The 15,570-nt window shown below is 38.2% G+C and overlaps 1 long non-coding RNA gene across 1 annotated transcript in view; it reads left to right on the top strand.

Moving 5' to 3' along the window:
• The first annotated feature begins 675 nt into the window (after positions 1-675).
• LOC143687132 (uncharacterized) overlaps positions 676-15,570 on the top strand; it is a 74,744-nt gene continuing 59,849 nt past the window's right edge. The window contains exon 1 of the long non-coding RNA XR_013177438.1: positions 676-775. This is a non-coding gene — a long non-coding RNA (uncharacterized LOC143687132). The remainder of the gene's footprint in view (positions 776-15,570) is intronic.

Consider the following 15,570-nt stretch of genomic DNA (forward strand, 5'->3'; position numbering starts at 1 on the left):
GTCAAGATGTAGTGGAGATGCTGGAGGGAACTGCCTGAAAATGTAGAGCTGTGTTCCAGTAGCCATGTTTCTTGAAGATTGTATAATGATATAGCTTTCACAATGTAACTATGTGATTGTGAAAACCTTGTGTCTGATGCTCCTTTTATCTACCTTATCAACAGACAAGTAAAACATATGGAATAAAGATGAATAATAGGGGGAACAAGTGTTAAAATAAATTTACAGTGAAATGCTGGTGATCAATGAGGGGGAGGGGTGGGGGTTATGGTATGTAGGAATTTTTTTCTGTTTTCTTTTCATTTCTTTTTTGGAATGTTCCAAGAAATTATCATGATGATGAATATGCAACTAGGTGATGATTTTGTGAATTACTGATCATATATGTAAAACAGAATGATCAAAAGTTATGAATGTTTGCATTTGGTGTTTTTTGATATTTTTTAAAAAATTAAAAATTAATTAAAAATACACAACAAAACATCTGTATCTAAGCATCTGCCCTCTACATTGACTCTTAGCTCTCTCTTCTCTGTGATCTCTTTTAAGGACTCCAGTAAACTAATTGAGACCCACCTTGAATAGGTGGGTCACATCTCCATGGAAACAACCTAAGCAAGAGGTCCTATGTAACAATAGGTGTGCCACCCCATCCCCTGCACAATTAGATTAGAAGACCATGGCTTTTCTGGGGTACCTAACAGCTTCAAACCAGCACAACACACAATGGAATATTGAGTGGTTGCAAGAAGAAATGAAGTTGTGAGGTAACTAGGTGAATGAAACTTGATATGTTATGTTGGTGAAATACACCAGAAACAAAAAGACAAATATTGTAAGCCCTCACTAATACGGACCAAGTATAATGTGCAAACTCTGAGATTTGAATTTAAGAGCATAAGTCATCAGACAATAGAATGCGGGCAGAGATTGGTTAGTCAACAATTAAGGAGTACAGAATGTTCAATAAGACCAATTGTAAGGTTTCTAGATTGCAAGCTCTTACAGCAGTCACATCAGTTTCAGAGTTGTAACTGTTATTTATAAATTCTGAAATGCTGAGCTCTTTGTGTATAACCTGGTCATTACTTGGAACTTTGGGTTTCTGTGTGACACCTGAGATAGAGTTAGAGTTCTGCAGCTCTGAAAGTCAGCATTATCCCAGACAGCAACTGTTAAAAGAAATGGAAAAAGAGATCTGACTCCAATTAGAGATATGAATGAAGCTGATCTGGTTAGGACCAAATTAAATCAAAATATAGGGAAAAGGATATTGACTATCTTTTAAAACTTCAACTTTTGTGTGAGACAAAAGGAAGAGATATTTAGTTGGTACATAATTTATAGTTTCTGTAGCACACTAGCCAGTTTAACCTGTATGGTTAGTTTATTCGAACAGCATAATTAAATGGAACCTTGAATAAGGAATGAGATCTCGTTATTTTGACAAGTTAATGTAATACCCCAATACATTCCAGAGTAATTTGAGCAGAATATAAAAAAATATTTTGCAAAGTTCTCTTGAGGAGCTAGGGGAAAACATGGAAATATTAAACTTCCTCACCTGGGAAATTCCTGATGTTCTCACAAGCATTTGGGGCTAAAAATTTAATAAGTCAAATCCTCGAATTTGGGGTTTGCCATTATAAAACTTATTTCTGCAAAGGAGAAGCTAAGCCTACTTATAATTAAACCCAAGAGTCACTCCCAAAGAACCTCTTTTCTTGCTCATATGTGGCCTCTCTTTCTAAGCCAACTCTGCAAATAAACTGAAGACCCTGCCCACTACATGGGACATAACTTCCAGGGATGAGCCTGGCCGTAGCATTAGGGGATTGAGAAAGCCTCCTTGACCAAAAAGTGGAAAGGAAATGAAATAAAATTAAGTTTCAGTGGTTAAAAGATTTCAAACAGAATTAAGAAGAAGTCATTCTGGAGGTTATTCTTATGCATTATATACATATTCTTTTTCAGTTTCTAGTGTATTAGAATATCTAGAAGGAAATACCTCAAACTACTAAACTTAAATCCATTTGCCTTGATTCATTTTTTTTTTTTTTTTTTTTTAACATGGGCAGGCACTGGGAATCGAACCCGGGTCGTCTGGCATGGTAGGCAAGCATTCTTGCCTGCTGAGCCACCATGGCCTGCCTTTACCTTGATTCTTGATGATGAGTATACAACTATATGGCTATTACATGTGACCATGTAATTGTGAAAACCTTGTGAGTGGCACTCCCTTAATCCAGTGTATGGATAGATGAATAGAAAATAAATAACTAATGGGCAGGGGATAATGGGTATGGGAATGCTTTGAGGTGTTCTTTTTCCATTATTATTATTTTTTAAGTAACTTAAATGTTCAAAAATTGATTGTGGTGATGAATTCCCAACTATATGATGATGCTGTGAACCATCAGTTGTATACTTTGGATGATTATATCATATGTGAATATATCTTAATAAAATTGTATTAAAAAACTTAGCTGAAATTTTGTTATTTATCATGGTTTGCCAAACCCCAATCCAAATCATTCCTGCCAACCCTAAAGAGCACTTAGGGTTCTATCTGAGATTCTACAAAGGTTCCATGCACTATGATTACTTTTTGGAAACCTTTAACTTCCAGATGGTTTCCTAGGCCAGAAAAATCCTGAAACCCAAAGGGGCCAGCCTCTCCAGAACACCAACTAGTTCCAACCCCCTATCCCATACTATCGACAGCCCTTTCCAACAAGAAAAATTTGGAATGGGCATAGCCCAAATATGCTTAAAGATTGGGAGAAAGATTAAAGGAGAAGGTGGAATTATAACAGAGAAGATAGGTGTTCTAGTTTGCTGACTGCCAAAATGAGATATACCAGAAATGGAACAGCTTTTAAAAAGGGAAATTTATTAAGTTGGAAATATACAGTTCTTTGGCCATGGGTATGTCCCAATTAAATCAAGTCTATAAAAATGTTCAAATTAAGGCACCTACAAGCGTTTACTCTCACTCAAGAAAGGTTGATGAAGTTCAGGGTTTCTCTCTCAACTAGAAAGACTCATGGTAAACATGATGTAGTCTGCTAGCTTTCTCTCCAGGGTTCTTGTTTCAAGAAGCTTCCCCAGGGACATTTTCCTTCTTCATTTCCAAAGGTCTCTGGTTGGGCTCTTGTGGTTCTCGTGGCTCTCTCTTGGCTCTCAAGCTTTTTCCAAAATGCTTCCCTTTTTTAAGGATTCCAGTAAAATATTCAAGACCCACCTCTAATGGGTGGAGTCACATCTCCATCTAGTCAAGGTTAATACCCATGACTGGGTGAGTCACATCTCTGTGGGGATAATCTAAATTAAGGGTCCTAAAGAACACGGAAAGAGATTCCATCATGTCTGGTCTCCCAGGAAGGCCAAACTGCTTGGGTCAGGGTTGGTTATTTGTTTTAGGGAAGTGCATGGCTGGGAATCTAACCTGGGTTTCCCTCATGGTAGGTGAGAATTCTACAACTGAACTACCCTTGCACCACCACCCCCATACCAAATTTTGTTTATCAATTTCTCAGTTGATGTATAGTTGGATTGTTTCCATTTTTGACAATTATGAATAATGCCAATATAAACTTCAGTGTGTAAATGTCTGTTCAAGTCCCTGCTTTAAGTTTTTCTGGGTATATACCTAGTATCAGGATTGCCAAATCATAAGGCACTTCTATACTTGTTTCCTGACGAATTGCCAGACTGTCGTCCACAATGACTGCACCATTTTACATTGCCATCAGCAATGAATGAGTGTTCCTATTTCTCCACATCCTCTCCAAACTTCTAGTTTTCTTTTTTGCTTTGTAAATAATGGCCATTCTAGTAGGGGTGACAGGATATCTCATTGTGGTTTTGACTTACATTTCCATAATAGTTAGTGGTGTTCGGTATCTTTACATGTGTTTCAGTCATTTTTATGTCCCCTTTGGATAAATTTCAATTCATATCTTTTGCCCATTTTTCAGTTGGGTAATTTGATTTTTATTGTTGAGTTGCAGGATTTCTTTATATATTCGGGATATTAAACCCTATCATAAATGTAGTTTCCAAATATTTTCTCTCATTGAGTAGGTTGTCTTTTTACTTTCTTCACAAAGTCCTTTGATGCACAAAAGTTTTTAATTTTGAAGAGGTCCCAATTACCTATTTTTTTCTTTTGTTGGGTATAAAAATCTATAAAAACCTCTGCCTACCACAGGATCTTGAGGATGTTTCCCTACATTTTTTTCTAGGAGTTTATAGTTCTGGTTCTTATGTTTACATCTTTGACCCACTTTGAGATAATTATTGTATATAGTATGAGAAAGGGGTCCTCTTCCTTTTTTTTCTTTTTTCTTTTTTGCATGTGGATATCCAGTTCTCCTAGCACCATTTGTTGAGGAGACTATTTTGTTACAATTGAATGTTACTTGGGAGTCTTGTAAAAAATCAATTGGCCATAAATGTGCAGGTCTGTTTCTGAGTTCTCAATTCAGTTTCATAGATCAATATGTCTATCTATGTCTCTTTCTCTTGCTCTTCCCTGGATTCTGTGCAGTACTCCCTTGGTCTCCAGAGCCTGAGAACAGTTGGTCCAGATAGCTTCTGACTGTCCAGTAGCTGTTTTTATAAGAGGAGTAAGCCCTGCAATTCCCTATTGTGCTATCTTCCCAGAAGTCCCCTGCTCCATTTTTTCCATTCTTTTCTCTATCTGTTCTTCTGATTGCAAGATTTCAATTGTCCTGCTTCCTAGTTTGCTGATTCCTTCTTCTGCTTGGTTGAATCTGCTGTCATGTGCCTCTAGTTCATTTATTCATTTTTTCCTCTAGTTTTTTTTAATCATCTCCATTGTGCCTTTCATTCCCATAATTTATATATTTCTTCTTATACTTTCAAATTCTTCTTTATGCTTATACAGTTTCTTAATATCCTTTATCTCTTTAGCCATATTTTCCTTCATCTTCTTGAACTAATTTAGGACATTTATTTGAACATCATTAGTTCCAAATTTTATTTCTCCTCTGAAGTTTTGATCTATTCCTCTGACTGGGTTATATCTTCTTACTTCTTAGCATGACTTGTAATTTTTTGCTGATGTTTAAATATTGATTATCTTGTTAAGTTAAATATCGATTATCTTGCCTAGAAAGAAACTTTGGACTGGCTCCAAATGCCCTGGGGAGAGGATCAAGAAAGACATCAAGAGCCTTTTTGATGGTTCCCCAAAGATGCGTTTTCCAAGCCTGCCCAGAAGATGGCACCCTTCAGCAAACTGTTTCCTGCAGCCCTAAGGAGGCACTGTTCCTTTAAACCTCCACCACATCTGCCCCTGTTGGGGATGGAGTTGAAACAAAGGCTGCTACTACCTTACCTTTGTCCAGGGTGGATTGAAACAGTAGCTCAGAGCCAGGACCCAGCAATCTGAGTCACTAATCAAAAGCCTTGATAAGTGCTTGGCACTGACCCACATTCTTGGGGAAGAGGATTTTTATGTCCGTTTCTGACAGCAGCAGCTAACCTGGGACTGGATCCCAAGGTGGCCTGCTGTGTGAGTGGGGGATGGGTGCCTGCAGCGACTGCACAGAGAGAGCTACTCACAGTTCACTACAGCAGTTCATCAGCCTCTTCCTCCCACTCTTCCCCACATACTGTACATTGTTCTTCTGGCCTCCAGAGTCCCATAACCATTGTTTTAGTCAGTTCCTGCCTGCTTTAGAGGAAGGATTGAGTCCTGGATCTAGCTCCCACTACCATCTTCTCCAGAAGTCTCCTCCTCAATGGTTCGTTGATCGTGTAGAGCAAAATGATTGATTTTTGTGTGTTGACCTTGAATCCTGCTTCAAACCATCAGGAATATTTTAAAGAATTTAAGATTATATGACTGTTCTATACATTTATTGAAATATTTACTATTTCTGTTGCTCTTTTTCCTTTCCTGACGTTTCACCTTTCTTTCTGGCAAAACGTACTGTAGCAGTTATTAGAGCAGTTCTGCTGGCAACAAAGTCTATCAGTGTTCCTTCATTTGAAAATGTCTTTATTTCACTTTCACTCCTGAAGCATATTTTTACTGGACATGGAATTTTAGGTTAACAATTGCTTTATTTCAGCTATTGAAAAAGGTGCCACTTCTTTTTCACTTCCATGGCTTCAAATGAGAAAGCTGCAGTCATTGGAATCATTTTCTCCTGTAAGTAAAATGTCATTTTCCTCTGGCTGCTTTCAAGATTTATATTTTGTTTATAGTTTTCAGCAGTTTGATTGTGTGACAGGGCATGAATTTCTTTGAGCTTATCCTGTTTGCATTCACTAAACATCTTGAATCTGTAGCCTTGTTTGAATTAAGGGATTTTTCAGCCATTACTTCTTAAAATATTTTTTTTCCGCATCACACACTTTCTTTCTCCTCTCTTTCTGCAACTTTGATGACACAAATGTTAGACATTTTGATATTGTTGCAAAGTTTCATTTTTTAAAATAATTCAATCCTGTTTAACACTGTTGATCAGATTGGACAATTGCTATTGATCTCTCATCAAGGTCACAGACTCTTTCCTCTGCTGTCGTATCTACACTGCTGCTGTAAATCCTATCCAGTGAGCTGTTGTGGTTGTGGGTTTTGTTTTTTTGTTTTTATGGGGGGGTCGTATTTATTATTCTGAATTTTTCAGTTGATTCTATTTATTTTTATCTTCTATTCTTTGCTGAGACTTTCTATTTCCCAATTCTTTTCAAGAGTATTCACCCTTACTTCTTAGAGCATTTTTGTAATAGGTGCTTTAAAGTTTCTGTCAGAGAATTCAAACATCTGTGTCATCTTAGCACTCGTATCAGCTGCTTTTCTTCTCCCATGCAATTTGACATTATATTAGACATTTGTATGCCAAGTATCTTTGGATTGTATCCTGAACATTTTAAATTCTAAGCTATGAAACTCTGGATTTGCTTAAACTCTGTTGAGAATGCTGAGATTTTTATTTTATCAGGCAATTGACCTGGTTGGACTCAGATGGAAAATTCATATTACTCACCTGTGGATTGTGGTTTCGAAGTCAGTTCTATTTTCAAAGTTACATGCTGACAACCCAGCAGCCAATCTGGGTCTTAGAAAGTGTTCTATCACTTAGTCAAGTTCTCAAATGGTTTAGAATCAGATCCACACATGTGCAGCTCAAGCATGAACCCAGGAGTTCATAAACTGCTTTATGGGGTGACTCTACCTAACTGCTCTCTCTGTGTAATATCCCCAGTACTTTTCAGTTTTAGTCCATTAGCTAGAGCTGTTTTAGTTTACCTGTTCTGCCACATATCCCCTGCATCTGTGCCTGTATCCAGCATCAAACAGTGCAGGTATAGAAAAAGAGGGAAAAAAAAAAAGGGGGGTTGTCCCACTTTCTTGGGATCACAGCTACTCCAATTAGAAGGGAAGTTTTCTCTTCTTCAGAGTTTTATATACTTGCGGGTCCCCATCCCTTCCAAAATTCCTTTTCCTGCTCCTCAAACCTGAAATAGAAGGCTTCTAATATAGGTCTCTCTGTACATGTGGATGTCCACTTCCAGGTTGCAATCTGCTTGATTCCAGGTAAGTGGTAACAGAGGTGGAAAATCAAAAAAAAAAGGGAAAAAAAGCAAACCCATAATTGTTCAGTGGTGCTTTAAAAGTCTGCTGTTCTAGACTAACTCAATCCACCTTCTATAATTTAGTTTTCAAAATCTTCAGATAGATATTCTGTGCATTCTGTCCATGCCTTATAGCTGCATCCAGTGGAATACACAAGGTGGGATGCACTCAATTCCATTTTACCCAGAACTGGAACTCCAGGAAAACTTTTTAACTTACTGCTTCTCTGAGGCTATTTGTGGGTTTTGGAGAGAATGATTGGTGTTAAAACAAAATGTTTTAGTTTTAATTAACCCTAGAGCACCCTCTTCATATTTCAGTGGCAAACTATGGATTAGAAAATAGTTTGGTTCAAAGTGAAATGAGTTCTACTATTCCCCTAAGAGAACTGGAAGGGAGAGAGCGTCAATTAAAGGAAAGCATCGCACACAAAGCTGACATATAATCGAACCAGCCATCTGAATGTGAAGGGGTGATCTGCCTCACCTACCCAGATTTCTGCATGTTGTGAGAACACTGCCCATTTGATGTGATTATCATTTGAATCCAGCAACATATAATCGGTTAAGAAACTGCCACCCAAGGACACTGATCTTTTTTTAGCATTTTGACTCAGGCACCAGTGATTTGCAACGCCTCTTTGTATGGAAAGTAATTAAGTATAGGGGTAGAAAAAAAATAGAGGCTAAAGGGCTTCTTCCAAAATTTCTCTCAAGTAGAAGGGTTGGGTAACAGACAACTTGCCTTTTTTTTTTTTTTTTTTGACTTTTAATAAAAGGGGATTTATTTAGTTAAAAATGTATAGTTCTTCAGAGGAAAGGCAGCTAACTTTTATATGAGGTTCTTTCTTACACGGGAAGGCAGAGGGCGATCTCTGCTGACCTTCTCGCCAGGCTTCTGGGTTCCAGACAACTTGCCTTTAATAGAGGAGGCACATAGAGAAAACGGGGATATGCTCCCTTTCTTTCACAGTAGCTAATCAATCCAGAGATTTTAACTAGAGCACTGGTGTAGAGAGAGCTCCTGGTGTGAATTGAGTCTTAAACTCACTTTAAACAAAAGGGAAATGGAGTTAATTATTGAGTAATTGTACTTTTAATTGAAAAGAAGATTAAGGGAACTCAAAGTAAAAGTTAAAGAAACTCTAGCAAACTGGTGCATCCTAAAAGATACTATTACAAAAGATTCACTGATATGCTCTGGAAAACAGAGGCTCTTTCCCATCATGAAGCCACACAGCATTGCCTGTACCCTTGAGCGGAACACACAAAAATTAATTCTTCAAGCACTTTTACCAACATTTCAAAGCCAAACATCCAAATATTGTTGAACACTTCCACTTAAAAGTATTTCCATAGCTCTTATAAAACATCACTCAGACAAGACAAAGCAACAACAACAAAAAACACACAACTACCTTTATTAATTTCTTTAGCCCCATTGTCTAGTATTTCAAAAGCAATCTTCATGCGTCTGATATTTATTTTAAAAGGATCTTTTTTTCTCAGTTCAATGAGAAAATGCAGATGGATTGGTTTTGAAAAAACATTCGTTTCAAAACCCTGGTAATCGTTATTGCCTTCTTGATACCTAAAAGTCTTTAGTCTTTCAAAAACTATGCACAGGTAGATCACCTTGTGAGCAATTGGAGTTAACAAAATTTCTCATGAGTAAGCTGCTCATAGGTACTAAGTCTCATTATTATCAGGTATTTTGTTATAGAAGCAAATGACTCTATACTCCTACTGTATGATAACTACCTAATATGACTATGATTTTTCTATCCCTCAGGTGCCGAATACCAGATTTTCCTATGGGGTCCAGTATAGTCCCTTCCATAAATTCAAATTAGAAAGTCCCTGAAAACTTTGAAATTTATGAAATAAATAGCCCAGGATAGATAAATGGAGCTGTGAGACTTACCTGAGCCACAGCTGTGAAGCAGTCTTCTCTCTGCTGTGTTCTTCATAGAGAAGGAGACAGAGCAGATTTGTCTAAAGCATCTGCATTTGGACAGATACAGATTTGTCTAAAGCTAGTGATGCTTTAGTTTTAGGATCCTTCTCTTACATGGGCCACTTTCAAAGCCAAGAAGGAACCCCATGACGGTCAATTTTACATGTCAACATAGCTAAACTACAGTTCCCAGGTATTCAATCAAATTCTAATCTAGGTGTTGCAGTGGAGGTGTTTAGTAGCTGAGATTAAACTTCATGATAAGTAGACTTTAAGCAAGGGAGATTATCTGGATCATCTGGGTGGGCTTTATCCAAACAGTTGAAAGGCCTTAAGAGCAAAGCTGAGACTTCCATGAAAAATCAGACATTCAGCCTATCAACAGTAGCACCATCCTCTGACTGAAACTTCCAGCCTGCCCTTCCTAATGGTCAACTGTTCTAGTTTGCTAGCTGCCAGAATGTGATATACCAGAAATGGAATGGCTTTTTAAAAAGGGGAATTTAATGAGTTGCTAGTTTACAGTTCTAAAGCTGTGAAAATGTCCATATTAAAGCAAGAATATAGAAATGTCCAATCTAAGGCATCCAGGAAAGATACCTTGGCTCAAGAAGGCCAATTATGTTCAGGGTTTTTCTCTCAACTGGAAAAGCATACAGTGAGCATGGCAATGTCTGCTGGCTTTCTCTCCAGACTTCTTGTTTCATGAAGCCCCCCCCAGGAGCATATTCCTTCTTCATCTCCAAAGGTCTCTGGCTGCGTGGGCGCTCTGCTTCTCCTGGCTCTTGTCGCTCTTACCAAAACATTTCCTCCTTTAAAGGATTTCGGTAAACTAATCAAGACCTACCTGGAATGGATGGAGTCACAGCTCCATCTAATCAAAAAGTTAATACCTACAATTGGGTGTGTCACATCTCCATGGAGATAATCTAATCAAAAGATTCCAACCTGCATTGTTGAATAGAGAGTAAAAGAATTGTGTTGCTCCTACAAGATTGGATCAGGATTAAAACAGGACTTTTCTAGAGTACATAATCCTTTCACACCAGCATACCAGCCCTCCATATTTTGGACTTCCTAGTCAGCCATTGCATGAACCAAATACTTGCAATAAATCTCTCTCTCTCTCTCTCCATTTATATATATATCCTACTTTTTCTGTTGTTTTGCTGTGAGGTTGACCCCTGCCCTATTTGATTAGATGGTTTCCATGGAGATGTGTCTCCACCCATTCAAGGTAGGGTTGCTCACTGGAACTCTTTAAGAGGAACCATTTTGAAAAAAGCTTTAAATTCCAAGCCAGATACCTTTGGAGAAGACACTAACAATATGCTCATTTTTTTTTTAGTTTGGAAAAGTAAGGTATTTTAGTTACAATTACTTGAAACACCTAACTCATCTAATCTGACCTGCCCTCTGCCACATTTCTGGAGCAGCATTGCAGTAGCTACAGGCATTTTTGGGACCAGCTAAGGGGAAGATGAGTTGGAGATACATTTAGTTTGAGTAAATTTCCATGGAGATGTGACACACCCAATTGTAGGTATTAACTTTTTGATTAGATGGAGATGTGACTCCATCCATTCCAGGTAGGTCTGATCTATGAGTTTTTCCAGGAATGTTTAGGTTATTTCTAGCTCTCAGTGTAGGATCATCTATGAGAAATATTCCTACCACTACTGGGCAAACACTGCTGGAATCTGACACCAAGTACAGCACCAGAGGTCATATCACTATATGAACATATCCTACAGTATCTGGGTCCAGATATACACAAGTAGCAGCAATTTTAAAAGGTTGAAATGAATGGAGCCAGAGCTAATCTGTGGAAAGATTTCCTAATTGTCAAATGTTTAAATCTAAACAAAGATGATTCTCATCAATACCTTGTAGAAATGGAAGCTCTCTTCTTTCAAGAACATAATCAATAATACATTGTATACAACCATAAATGCTCCTTAAAACTTACTCCTTTAATGTGAATTATGTAAATAAAATTTATCACAGTTCCTATGACACAGAGCACAGAACTGTAAAGTTGACATTCTATGCTTTATGCATACCAACAATCAATAATACAAAATAAAATTCAGTTAGCCTTGCTAGAGGAACTACAAAATTATCTTACCATTCTCTTTATGCTAATGACATTACAAAATCTTTGTCAAAAAAAGAAGCAAAAAGTATATAATAAAAATATATGGGCAAAAAATGTATGTTAATTAACAATAATAATTTTTTTCTTGACTGTGATATTTGTGGTGTTTACCACCTTTTCTAGTTTGCAAGCAGCTGGAATGCAATATACCAGCTGGTAGTTAGGTTCAGGTGTCAACTTGGCCAGGTGAAGGTGTCTAGCTCTATTGCTATGGACATGAGCTGATGATGTATGAACCTCATCTGTAGCTCATTACATCTGCCGTTGACTAGGAGGCATGTCTGCTGCAATGAATGATGTTTGATTTAATTGGCTGGTGCTTAAATGAGAGAGCTCAATGTAGCACAGCCCAAGCAGCTCAGCATACCTCATCTCAGTACTCGTAGCTCAGCCCAGGCCTTTGGAGATGCAGAAAGAAATCACCCCAGGGAAAGTTGTTGGAACCCAGAGGCCTGGAGAGAAGGCCAGCAGAGACCATCCTGTGCCTTCCCACATAAGAAAGAACCTCAGTTGAAAGTTAGCTGCCTTTCCTCTGAAGAACTAATGAAATAAATCCCCTTTTATTAAAAGCCAATCCATCTCTGGTGGGTTGCATTCTGGCAGCTAACAAACTAGAACATACCAGAAACAGAATGCCTTTTAAAAAGGGGAATTTATTAAGTTGCAAGCTTACATATTCTAAGGTCATGAAAATGTTCAAATTAAAGTAAGCCTATAGAAATGTCCAATCTAAGGCATCCAGGGAATGATACCGTGGTTCAAGAAGGCCGGCAATGTTCAGCATTTCTCTCTCAGCTGGAAAGGCACATGGTAAACATGGCAGCATCTGCTAGCTTTTTCTCCAGGCCTCTTGTTTCATGAAACCCCCCCAGGGGCATTTTTCTTCTTCAACTCCAAAGGTCTCTGGCTTCATGGAATCTAAAGCTTTTTCCAAAATGGTTCCTGTTAAAGAGTTCGAGTGAGCAACCCTACCTTGAATGGGAGGAGACACATTTCCATGGAAACCATCTAATCAAAATGGATACATTTGATTATCACCCACAATTGGGTGGGTCACATCTCCATGGAAACAATAAAAAGTTCCCAGCCAGCAATATTGAATGAGGATTAAAAGACATGGCTTGTCTGGGGTCCACAACAGATTCAAACCGGCACATCACCTTTATAAAACTTGTAACCTATTTTGATTTCCTTTCTTGTTCTAAAGAAATATCCACCTTTATACTTAATTTTGCATTTATAGCCTTCTTTTTCTTAAAAGGGCCCCTCAAATTGTACAAGCTTCAGAATTCGCTAAGTTAGTGAATTCCACCCATCTTTGTTTAATTTTTTTTTTTTTTTTTGGTGTCCCTCAACATTTTCTCCATATCATCTACTACCCAGAGCTTCCCACTAAAAGCATGCTCACATCTCCCTAATTCCAACTTCTTCTTTCTTTCTCAAACAAGAAGGAATTTCCAATATCCAGGCCACTACTGAAAACTTCTTGGAAAGAAAAGCTACAGAACTGGAATTGCAGAAAGAGGATGGTGATGAAAAAGAACTCTGAAATCAAGTAATCAAGCACTGAATGAGGTGTTTGGACTTGACATGAAAGGATTTTGCAACCTTGAGATTTCTACAGTTACAAGAGCCAGTGTATTATTCTAATATGCATTTCCTGAAGTTTCTCTTCTCTGCTAGAGATTATAAGATAGTTTGAGCTTAAAGCTTAATATACCTCAATGTGTGTGATGTTAACATAACAGTACAATCAGCTGATGTTCTAGTTTGCTAGGTGCCAGAATGCAATATACCAGAAACGGAATGGCTTTTAAAAAGGGAAATTTAATAAGATGCTAGTTTACAGTTCTAAGGCCAAGAAAATGTCCCAATTACAACAAGTCTATGGAAATGTCCAATCAAAGGGAAAGATACCTTGGTTCAACAAGGCCAATGATGTTCAGGGTTTCTCTCTCAAGTGAGAAGGCACATGGCAAACACAGTCACAGTTTCTCTCTCATCTGGAAAGGCACATGGTGAACACGGTCAGGGTTTCTGTCTCATCTGGAAGGGCACATGGCAGGCACGGCATCATCTGCTAGCTTCTTCTCTTGGCTTCCAGTTTCATGAAGCTCCCTGGGAGGCATTTTCCTTTTTTATCTCTGAAGGTTGCTGGCTCATAGACTCTCTGCTTCGTGGTGCTGCAATATTCTCTGCTCTCTCCAAATCTCCTTCGTTCTCCAAAATGTTTCCTCTTGTATAAAACTTCAGAAACTTATTAAGACCCACCCAAATGGGTGGAGACATGTCGTCAACCATTCTCAATTAAATCACATCTCCAGAGAGATGATCTGATTACAGTTTCAAACATACAGTATTGAGTAGGGACTATTCTGTCTTTATGAAATGGGATTTTAATTAAAACATGGCTTTTCTAGGGGACATACATCCTTCAAATCAGCAGAGCTGATGTTAGGTTATAGAAATTTGCCCTTATTTCAGAGCTGTAAGATTTTTCTAAGAATAAATTTGCTTTGGGTAAATAGCATTTTTAGAGAAGAGCACAAAAGTATTCAAATTTGATTGCACCTGAGCCCCCACTTAAAAATCAATAACACTCCACCAGGGGGGAGGCCCCGGTTTGATTCCTGGACCATGCACCACCACCTCCACCACCACCCCAAAAAAATCAACAACACTCCTATAAGTAAAAATCTATTCTCTTTTTTAAAAATATGATCATGGTAGAGATAGTGAAACGGTTAACAGACTATGATACTGAACAAATCTGACCTGTTCCACTACGGTGGGACAGATCCTAAGACAATAGTTTAAGAATTTCATTCAGCTCATATTTAGGTAATATTTTCTTGCTGCTAAGGTTTAATCAAGACAGTGACAGATCTGGGTGTGGCACTGTGTGTATCACTAAATACCTGCTGTGAGCAGAAGCAAAGTGAAGCCAAAGTAGGAATGATAAGCTTGGGAATAAACAGGTGCAAGTCCTATGATGAGGACACAAATGGCTCCAGAAGGAAGAGAAAGGGAAAGGTCAACAAGGAAATATTAAAATGTTCTGATTGTGGAGGCAGAGAAGCTCCAGGGGCACCTGTCAACTGTTCCTACATATTTGCTGTGAGCAGACCATTGTACCCTGGACCTGGGGAGTTTCATAGGAAGCAGAATCTGCCTTTAGCAAGAGGAGCTATATTGCCTTCAACAGCATTTACTATGCTTCAGTATGTGCATAGTTTGGGAATGGCACCACACCAAGGAAGTTCAACTCACTTGATACCCAACATCCAGTAGGTTAAAATCTGAAATAATAGTACTATACTCAGTTTTTCAGAATGAATTATATCTCCCTCCTCTGAGTTCCCATAATCATTGAAATTCTTGGGCAGGCCATGGTGGCTCAGCAGGCAGAGTTTTCACCTGCCATGCTGGAGACCCAGGTTTGATTCCTGGTGCCTGCCCATGCAAAAAAAATAAAAAATAAAAAAAAGAGAAATTCCATTATCTGCTATGTACTATTTTTGTGTCTATAGAAATTAACTTCCCTTTCAGGAGGAACAAAGAATACTGTGGTGGTTTGAAGCTGTTATACCCCTGAAAAGGCCATGCTCTTTTAATCCATTCTGGTTGGTACAAACCTATTGTATGTGGGACCTTTTGAATGGGTTATTTTAATTTGAGATGTGACCCACCTCTTTCAATCTCCTTACTGGAGTCCTTTATAAAAGGATAAAACAGAAAAAGGAACAACAAAGTGAAATGAAGAGAAATTCATAGAGAAAAGCCCTGGAGAAGCTAAGAGAGGACCCACAGAAGCTCAGAGAGGAAGCCCCTGGAACCAGAA

Source organism: Tamandua tetradactyla, chromosome 1 (assembly GCF_023851605.1).
Source record: "Tamandua tetradactyla isolate mTamTet1 chromosome 1, mTamTet1.pri, whole genome shotgun sequence".
Classification (NCBI taxonomy): domain Eukaryota; kingdom Metazoa; phylum Chordata; class Mammalia; order Pilosa; family Myrmecophagidae; genus Tamandua; species Tamandua tetradactyla.